Raw genomic sequence first — 10,760 nt, 5'->3', positions numbered from 1 at the left:
ATAAGTTGTCTGTAGAAACAGAGGAATTACCACTATATTTGTTTAAGTTTAGCAAAATTTTTACTTTTACTCCTTTATTCTTAGCAGGTTGTCTATAGCAATTGAGATAACTGGCAACAGACTACATTGATTTTGCCCTTTGCTGTTAAGTCATCCATGTTAGGGACTACATCCAAGAAATCTGAAAGTCAAACAAAGCCCGTTTCACTGGCTCATGAGAATGATGACTACACAATGGAAGCTACTATCATTAAACAAACAGGAACTGTTTGTAAGTACAACAAGCTAAATTAAGACTCACTAAAAATGCATTTACAGAATACTGTTTTGGTTTCAAACAGAATGGTGGCAGAAGGAACTGGTCTGGTATACAGAAAGTCCTTGTGACCATATAAAATACTGTTGTATTGTCTAAACTACAAAGTACAGGTCGTCCTAGCACCTGCAAAGGAAATCATTTAAAATAAATGATTAATTGTACATTGTATTTTAATTGTGGTATTGTGAGGATTTTCTTTGTAATACATTCTCTTTTGTTTTCTTAGAATTCATGACAGAAGTTACATTTTATATTGAAGGCAGTTCCAGAGTTCTGTAGTTTTGTTCTTAAGTTGAATTTGTATGTAAGTCAAATCAGGTTTATTTTGTAAGTGTAACTGTATTTTTTTTTCCCCTATAACACAGGTTTTTCATAAGTTGGGAAGAAGGATTAACAATAAAGCTTAATTGCAGACACCTTTGATAACTCTTATGTTGACCAATGCATCTTGGGGCCCAGAATTCAGCAACCAGAGAGCTTCTCCATTGGTCATAGTAGACAGAGAGTCCTATGTAAGTCTGGTGCTCTTAAGTTGGAGACTACCGGTATTTAAGATTGGCAGGTTCTTGGTTTCTTGTTTACTACCAGCATGACTCAATATTTAGCTTTGTATTTTTCATATGTATGATTGGAATATTCAGCTCGTCAATCATGGTTTAAATCTGGTATAGAAGGCTGGCTACACATAACGGCTGTCAAACAGTAGATCCTTTTGAAGAGGGTTGTATATTCCAATGCATCTATGATAGCAGCTCTTATGTCAGGGCTCCTATGTGAAGGTCTTGATGTTAGCTTGCACCAGAAATGTGTATGCAGCAGCAACTGGAAGTGACAATGACAGAGGAGCTAAAAGCAATGCCGTAACAAGACTCCATTGGGCCCCAATGCAAACTTAGAATCAGGGCCCCCATATATCTACACCCTCACTGCTGGTCCCCTCCCACACGTAATACTTCAGAATACACACACACATATATATGTCCAAAGACATATGCGCACATACACTATACATGGATAACACACAAATATAAACACATATACACTCACCGGCCACTTTATTAGGTACACCATGCTAGTAACGGGTTGGGCCCCCTTTTGCCTTCAGAACTGCCTCAATTCTTCGTGGCATAGATTCAACAAGGTGCTAGAAGCATTCCTCAGAGATTTTGGTCCATATTGACATGATGGCATCACACAGTTGCCGCAGATTTGTCGGCTGCACATCCATGATGCGAATCTCCCGTTCCACCACATCCCAAAGATGCTCTATTGGATTGAGATCTGGTGACTGTGGAGGCCATTTGAGTACAGTGAACTCATTGTCATGTTCAAGAAACCAGTCTGAGATGATTCCAGCTTTATGACATGGCGCATTATCCTGCTGAAAGTAGCCATCAGATGTTGGGTACATTGTGGTCATAAAGGGATGGACATGGTCAGCAACAATACTCAGGTAGGCTGTGGCGTTGCAACGATGCTCAATTGGTACCAAGGGGACCCAAAGAGTGCCAAGAAAATATTCCCCACACCATGACACCACCACCACCAGCCTGAACCGTTGATACAAGGCAGGATGGATCCATGCTTTCATGTTGTTGACGCCAAATTCTGACCCTACCATCCGAATTTCGCAGCAGAAATCGAGACTCATCAGACCAGGCAACGTTTTTCCAATCTTCTACTGTCCAATTACGATGAGCTTGTGCAAATTGTAGCCTCAGTTTCCTATTCTTAGGTGAAAGGAGTGGCAACCGGTGTGGTCTTCTGCTGCTGTAGCCCATCTGCCTCAAAGTTCGACGTACTGTGCATTCAGAGATGCTCTTCTGCCTACCTTGGTTGTAACGGGTGGCGATTTGAGTCACTGTTGCCTTTCTATCAGCTCGAACCAGTCTGCCCATTCTCCTCTGACCTCTGGCATCAACAAGGCATTTCCGCCCACAGAACTGCCGCTCACTGGATGTTTTTTCTTTTTCGGACCATTCTCTGTAAACCCTAGAGATGGTTGTGCGTGAAAATCCCAGTAGATCAGCAGTTTCTGAAATACTCAGACCAGCCCTTCTGGCACCAACAACCATGCCACGTTCAAAGGCACTCAAATCACCTTTCTTCCCCATACTGATGCTCGGTTTGAACTGCAGGAGATTGTCTTGACCATGTCTACATGCCTAAATGCACTGAGTTGCCGCCATGTGATTGGCTGATTAGAAATTAAGTGTTAACGAGCAGTTGGACAGGTGTACCTAATAAAGTGGCCGGTGAGTGTATATTAAACACTGAAATACAGGTTCACATAAATATGTAGAAAAGAGCAAGAAAATTGGAGCAATCACGGGTGCAAGTCTTCAAAACTGGCTGATCCAGACGCATCAAAAGTTCACTAGAAAAATATAGTAGAGAAGCGGCACTCCTTAAAAAAGTATTTCTTTATTCCACCATAATAAAAAAAAAAAAGCAACGTTTTGGGCTCTCTATGAAGGAATTTTCAAGCCAATATTGATAATGCCTTCAAAGAGAGAGCGAAACATCGCTTTTTTATTATGGTGGAATAAAGAAATACTTTTTTAAGGAGTGCTGCTTCGCTACTATATTTTTCTGGTTCAGGTACACCTACACCAATACCCATCTACCTGTACAATACTAATACTATTGCAGTAATAAATACACCACATATATAAATATATACCAGCTGGGAATATACTGCACATATTATACTGCGCCAAAAAAGGACTGTCTACATAAGGGAGATATAGACATCACTTACTGTATAACTCAGTTGTATCTTTAACCATCTACCTCTGACCTGTCCTGGTCTTCATCTTGGTGGCTCCTCAAAGATGATAATGATTCTCCATCAGTTACAGAACTTTGATAACTTCTCCAACCGTGACTTATTGCTACAGAATTCACCACAAGACATCTTCAGCTCCAGGAAGCACATTGCAGAACTGTGCACCTAAAAACACCACAGTCACTTACAGTATAGTGTCACATAGATAAAAACTATCTCCTGATTTATATATACGGCACCCTTTAATTTACATACATCAATGACATCCTCTTATTAATTTAAGTTTACTCCCATTCATTAATTAATGGGTTAATTTAAATTAATAGTGTACTGCTTTGCTAAATATACAGTATTTATATACAGTAGCCATTATCCCCCTGCCCATTATTATATACAGGAGACATTAACCCCCCCCCCACCCCTTTATGATATAAAGCAGCCATTATCACCTTCCCCACACCCCGTTATATACAGGAGCCATTATTCTCCGCCCACGTACCCCCTTATTATATACATTACCTCCCATCCCCTTATCATATATGCCCCTTATTATGTACAGGAGACCTTATTGCTCCCCCCCAATCCCTTTATTATATATTGGAGACATTATCCCCCCATTCCCCTTATTATATATATGAGCCATTACCCCCCCCCCCATCCCCTTATTATATACAGGTGCCCAAACTATAACCAAAATCCACTTATTTACCGCAAAGTACCAACATAGCATCTTAAGCAGTAACTTATTGCTACCTGCTCTTTAACATCTATCAATCGTATTGGGCAAATGCAGACTCTCATTGTAGCTTCTCTCCAGGGTCTCTCTGAACAGTAATAATGAAGGGTCCAGTAGGATGACCTACAAAGATACTGCAGTTCTATCAACACTTTATCACTTTTACCGCAGTTCCAAACAGCCAATAAAGTGTCGTTTTAAAACAGCGCTGATTGAAGCATCTCTTAAATTGACTGGGTCTCAAGAGGAAGATTTGGTGAATTTGGTCCTGTTTAGTGAGCTCTGTCTTGCGATCAATGGTGCCCACAGAAAGGGCTCTGAGTGCCACCTCTGGCACCCGTGCCATAGGTTGCCACCACTGATCTAGTAGATTATTCCCCCCAATCTTACTATACACTTAGAGCAGGAAAAAATAAAATATATATATAGTCGCCTTCTACATTGGCACAGGCTGTGTTCTTCTGCGCAGAGAGTCATGTGCCCGCTGTCCCACACGCTCCTGCTGAAAAGAGTGACAAAGGCAGTCTAATTTATTTTAGAAGTCTGCTAAAATAATGTTATCTCTTCTAGGTCCTAATTCATTTTAGAGGACATATTTGTGGTCTGAATCGATTTAAGGGTCTGGGATTTTAATTTATCTTAAAAGAAATCTACCATAGCCTTTAACCTCTACAAAGAACCACCAGTGCTCTGTGCAGGATAATGCCAACATACTTTTATACAAAGGCTAATTACTGGTATAAATACTGTAGTATTTATGCAAATTAAGCTCATCCAGGCCCAAAAGCACTTCTAAATAGCCCGCAGCCACCTACAGCCCTCCCCTCCTGATGACGTCAGCCAACAACTAAAGCAGCAGTGCTGTGAGTGGTGGAGACAGGACCCAGAGGGGCTCTGATAATGCCCCACATAGCCTAATTTACATGATGATTAAAGTTCTTTTTACAAGAAATCTGCCAGTGAATATCTTTGATAAATGCATGCTGGGCTTCAGCTTTTTAACATCTACAAAGCACTGCTGGTAGTCAGTGGCTATGTTACCTATGATGCAAGCTATGAAAATGCCATTGGCACTTGTGTGCCAAACCAGGTTCACACTACTAGGGGCTTAGAGTTACATGATGAGGATTCCCAACATACCCTTAAAAATGATGGCCAAGACCTATTCCACTCTATAGAAAGAATAGTGAAAACAAAAAGCCAAATGTGTGGCAAAATACAGTCCTAGGTATAATGGGATGAAAAGATATTTAAACAATATGTGAATAATGTATTAGCGACAAAAACACAGACGACCCCTATTTACAGACGGACCCCTCTGCCCACTGTGACCTCTGGTGAAGCTCTCTGGATGCTTTACTATACTTCCAGACTGCAATGATCAGCTGTAAGGTGTATGTAATGAAGCTTTATTGATAATCCTTGGTCCAATTACAGCAAAATATTTTGAAACTCCAATTGTCACTGGGGCAAAAAAAATTTTTGTCTGGATCTACTATGATAAAATATACAGTTTTGACTTGCATACAAATTCAACTTAAGTACAAACCTATTGAGCCTATCTTGTGTGTAACCCGGGGACTGCCTGTATTAAACTGAATAGGGGAATTTGTGAATGTCTGTATCAGATACTACATAGAACAGAAATGTCAGTATAAAACTACAATTAATTTTAAAAAACAAAAAGACAATACTACAACAGACAAAAAGACAATATCACAAATGAAAATCCTATTTAAAAACATTGTGGCTTATTTACTTGCCTGTCTGGAAGAGTTCACCTAAAGTGCATTGTCCGACGATAAGGCACTGTGCCTAAGATCGTGCGCCTGATGGGGCAGATTTACTTACCTGGTCCCGTAGCGATCCCGCGGTGCGTTGTCCGATGAGGAGTCAGGTCTGCCGGGATTCACTAAGATCGTGCGCCCGAGTTCCTACATGTGTCACTGCTGCGCTGAGGTCCGCCGGAGTTCACTTTCTTCTTCCTGGTGCATGTGAGTGCTTGGTCTTGCGACACAATTAGTTTTTTAAATTCCACGTTTTTTCCTATCCATCGGGTTGTCCGACGGCCATGGCCCACGATTTCTGTCGGGTGCATGCCGATGCACCACAATCCGATCGCGTGTGCCAAAAACCGGGGCAATTCAGTGCAAAACTGAAATATTCGGGAATCCCGACGAAAGTGCGTTGGGACCCTTAGTAAATGAGCCCCGATATCCTGCATGTGTCGCTTCCCCGCTCAGGTCCACCGGAGTTCACCTTCTTCTTCCTGGTGCATGTAAGGTCATTGTCTTGCGACACAATTTGAAAGTAAAATATCGCACTCAGTCCGAATCAGTCGGATCGTCCGATGGCCTGTCCCCCGATTATCCCCTGTTAAATACCTGTCACAGCCGAGCAATCCCTGAAAATGTCGTAAAATCTGACTAAAGTGCCGCCAAGGACCCTTAAAGTAAATAAGCCCCAATAAATCTTGTGACCCTCTTCCCAGAAGGTCTCCCTTGCAAGAAATGTCCAGGCCTGAGCCTGCGTTTAGATGTCAGAAGCAGGCCAAATCCAAATCTTTTTGTCGTGTACTCACTCCCCCAAGGCCTTTCTGAGTGTGAGACAATTGACAGGAGCAGGAGCTTCCTTCATCTGCCCTGTCTGCAATATGGCAAAACAATATTTAAACTCATGGTCCATGGATGAACCCTACCCCATTTGTCAACCATCAGAAAGAGATAATCTCAGTGGTTTACTTCAGGGGGTCTGTAAACTTACTGTAAGGGCAGATGCATTTCTTGTTTGTGTAATTCATTTCTGGATTTTGTCTTCTTTGAGGGGGCACAAAGTTGAAGAGTTCTACAAAAGATAAAGATGAGACCTTCAGGAAATCTGGTAAATGATCAACCAAACCAATTGTACTAAAAACACAAGGGATCAAGATAACAAGATGATCTATCATATAGATAGGTAATCAATATCAAATCAGCATGGTCTGACTACATGCATACCACCCCGTGGTGCAATACTAGAAACCCTATGTATACAACATGTTTATTAAACAATTTAGTGGCTTAAACACTTGTATGAGCACTTTGAACAGTTGGATTACTGAGAGGAGGACCCCCCCAATCTGATATTGCCAGTATCCTGGAAAACCTCTTTAAAGGAATCAACTATCAAAATCCATTGTGACAAACACTTATTCATAGATAGATCCAGGCTCTGTGACTGTGGCAATCATCTTATATTTGGGGGGGCATTACCAGAGCCCCTCCATGCACTGGCTTCACAGTCTGTTATACTGTCTCCTCCTCCCCCTCTGCTCCCTTAGCACTTCCCTCTTTCTCTGCCTGATGTCATATCAGGCAGCAGAGGAAATTTCAGCGCACAGTGAGAGGGGAAAGTGCTCCTGCACAGTGTAACAGCCTGGGAAGCTACAGCACGGATGGGCTCTGGTATCCCCCCAAAGCCCTTCTGACTCATTAGCATAATTTAAAAGTTGATTTTAAAAGGAAGTAGACCATGGATAACACATATAAGAAGATTACCACCGCCACAGTGCCTGGATCTATAAGTAAGTGTCCCTGGTTTATCCTTCTTGCTTTTGATGGTAAATTTCCTTTAATTTATACAAGAAACCTGCATCTGTATATGGAATGTAACCACTCAGCTCTGATTGGCTGCAGCAGTCATATGGTGTCTGCAGCCTGGAAAATGCAGCACTGTATGTGATTAAGGGAAGTAAGTTTAGTTTATTCTTTTCTTAGAAGAATAATTTTGTATAAAACATCTATATCTTATTTTGTAGGGCTGTGGCTGTATAGAGAAAGTAAAAACACAGCATAAAGTCAAGTAGGGAATGGAAAGGGGAAGTCAGGTTCTCCTTGCCTCCACCATGTGACCTGCCTCCTTACAGCACTGCCCCTCTCTGCACAGAGAGTCTTGTGAATGCGGTTTTGAACAGGGTGTATGACCGCTGGCTTCTTACAATGAGTAAGTCATAGCAAGCTTCTTCCTCTTCTTGGTACATTATGACTTGAAAGAGGCAAACACCATGGGTGACATTTATCATGCACTGGTGCTTTGTTTTCTGGTGTATGATGCAAGCTTACCCGCCTGTGCAGCAGAGTCATCAAGAGGACAGGGCTTCCTGATATATTTGGCAGCTGATATATGGTTCTATGCCAGGCCCTGAATTCAGGCCTCAATGGTTGCAGGCAATAGCCCAAATACTGGACCACTTCGCTGGCAGCCAGGTACACTTTCACACCCTTCCTCAGCCTCTTGGCACAGAGGTGGGGAATTGCAGAATTTTTCAGGGCTTGTATAGCACCTAACAAGTTTGTCACTCCACACCCTGATCAAAAGCGCACATGCCAGTATCCAGGACACACTGTGCAGCAATGAAGGACATCGCTGTAATGTCACAGAAAAACAGAGGTGGAGATGAGGATATGTTGACTTCAGCATGCGGCTTCTCACTTTATGCTACACTTTCACATAGTTTACATGCTCTACACTGCTGCAATAATGCTGCTTTATGCTGCTGCTTACTAAAAACCTGCATAATGGGGTACATTTACTTACCAGTCTGCTGGAGTTCACCACAAGTGCATTGTCCGAAGATTCACTTAGTGCCGTGATTCACTAAGATCGTGCGCCCGATATCCTGCATGTGTCTATTCCCCGCTCAAGTCCCACAGAGGTCACCATCTTTTTACTGGTGCATGTAAGTGCATTGTCTTGCGGCACAATTTGAAAGTTAAATCCTGCACTCAGTCTGAATCAGTCGGATTGTTCGACAGCACCAAAAAACTATCGGGTGTGACACAGTCCCAGCGCAGACACCTGTTAAATACCTGTCCAAGCTGTGCAATCTCCGAAAAAGGTGAAAAGTCTGACGAAAGTGAGTAACGCGACCCTTAGTAAATGAGCCCTATTGTATATTTTACAAGTGTTTTGTAAGAATTATCAGATCTACCGTGCAACAAAAACCACACATACAAAATGATATTACTATTGACCAGATATTGTGATCTGTTCTATCCAGTATGATACCTGGTCTCACTCTTTGACATGGGACATTTGCATTGGCAGGTCTGCAAAACAATGTAGATTAAGACAATAAATATAATAAAACTGTCCCTACCTGCAGAAGCTTGCAAATGGATTATATCTAGGGTGTTTCTTATATTGATACAGCTCCTGAGAAGAATAATAGCTTGTTTAATAATTAATTATTATGCTTGCACAAGTTTTATCCCTAACCGAGGAGAAAAACTGATACATCTACATAATAAAAAAATACCACTAACTATACTATATTAATTAATTCATTCATTCATTTGAAGTGATTGTTTTGTTTTAATTTCATTATTGTGATTTTATTATACAGTACTTCCGCATTCATCAACTTATGTATTTATTTCATAAAACTCATGGCCAGTATTCTGAACATCATGAATTATTTATATAAAGTTTACATCCACTGTACATTTTTTATAATGTATTTTTCACTTCACAGAAGTGACAGCATGTTTAGCAAAAAAAAAAAAACAATAAAAATCTACTGTCTATTTTTCCAACACAAAGTTTTACCGACAGGTCCTATATTTATGATAAATTTAGGATCTTCTTGGAATGTTTTTTTTTCCTACAAGCGGACCACGCTGATGCAGAAGACTTGGCAGGCTACTATTAATAGTAACTGGAAATCTGTGCCAAAATCCAAGTAATGTTCTTCAAAAATATAACAGCAGCCAAAAAGACGTGCTAGATAGATAGCATACATAGAAGTAATAGCTCCAATTAGATAATGCTGGTACTGTGCCCACTATAGTAAAAATTAAACTCACCTAACTCTGATCCCCTGTGCACAGCATCTCATGTCCACCAACTACCACCTGGTGGAAACCATTATGGTGGACAGTGTTGGAAGTAAAAGTATGTACATCCAGTAGCTCACCCAGTTTGCACTGATCAAACTCACTGAAGCATGAGAAATTTGAACAGGATAAATGTCCAATGGTCGGGGCCGATTTTGGCTTTTTCGCTGCCTTAGTCGAAAATTGAGATAACGACCAACCCCCATCAGCCTATGCCTGATGCCCTCCTTGGGTTCACCAAAATTGCAGGCAAATCTATAAAGAGCATCTAAACCTCCTGAGAAAATGCTGACAACCATTGAGAACATCCCCACACAGCTTCACAGATCACTACACATACTGATGCTGTCTCACAAACTAGGAATCAGTCAGTGACACAGATATTAGTGGCATCTAGTACTTTACAGGTGACAGGAAGAGGACTTCATTGCGATTTCCCCTGGCTGTGATTAATCACGATTCTCCGGTCACTTGATGCACTTACACTACAGAGCCTCCCAATTTAGTACATAAAGCCACGTCCACCTATTCAAAATGGCGTCTTAAGACTATGGGGGACATTAATCATAGTCTGTTAGACAGTTTTGAGCATTTTTTAGCGCAAAACTCTGGCATATCTCGTTAATCTGGCGCACTTATGCGCCATTTTCTGGTGCACGGCAAAGTTCGGCACTTAGTGGTTTTGAGCCCCTGCGCCTTATCTGACATAGTGAGTGCCTCCTATACAGATGTTTGCACTGGATCTATCACAAATTTGCGCTTAAAAAGGCGCAATTTGGCGCAAAAATGCACCTACTCTGAGCAGGTGCACTTCAAAAAAAAAATCACTTTACATTACTAAAAACATAAATTTTAGGTTCCAAAATGAAAAATTCCCTCTATGCAACATGGAAAATACTTCGGAGCAGTTTTAAAATGTAAAATTTCTCCAGTAACGACTTCATCATTTTCTATAGGATCATTTCTGTGAGTGATTATTGTCTTATTGTACAGATCTGAGAATATTATCAGGCTCCATTTACTGTACATTATATTAAAAAAGGA

The 10,760-nt window shown here is 41.1% G+C and overlaps 1 long non-coding RNA gene across 1 annotated transcript in view; it reads right to left on the bottom strand.

Annotated features, from left to right (window-relative positions):
- Positions 1-3,086: 3,086 nt before the first annotated feature.
- LOC140133413 (uncharacterized) overlaps positions 3,087-10,760 on the bottom strand; it is a 33,174-nt gene continuing 25,500 nt past the window's right edge. The window contains exons 2-4 of the long non-coding RNA XR_011855887.1: positions 8,981-9,036; positions 6,607-6,687; positions 3,087-3,272 (exon numbers count right to left, since the gene is read on the bottom strand). This is a non-coding gene — a long non-coding RNA (uncharacterized lncRNA). The remainder of the gene's footprint in view (positions 3,273-6,606; positions 6,688-8,980; positions 9,037-10,760) is intronic.

This window comes from Engystomops pustulosus, chromosome 5 (assembly GCF_040894005.1).
Source record: "Engystomops pustulosus chromosome 5, aEngPut4.maternal, whole genome shotgun sequence".
Lineage (NCBI taxonomy): Eukaryota > Metazoa > Chordata > Amphibia > Anura > Leptodactylidae > Engystomops > Engystomops pustulosus.
The sequence above is the reverse complement of the archived record's forward strand: the minus strand, read 5'-3'. Positions and strand labels throughout refer to the sequence as shown.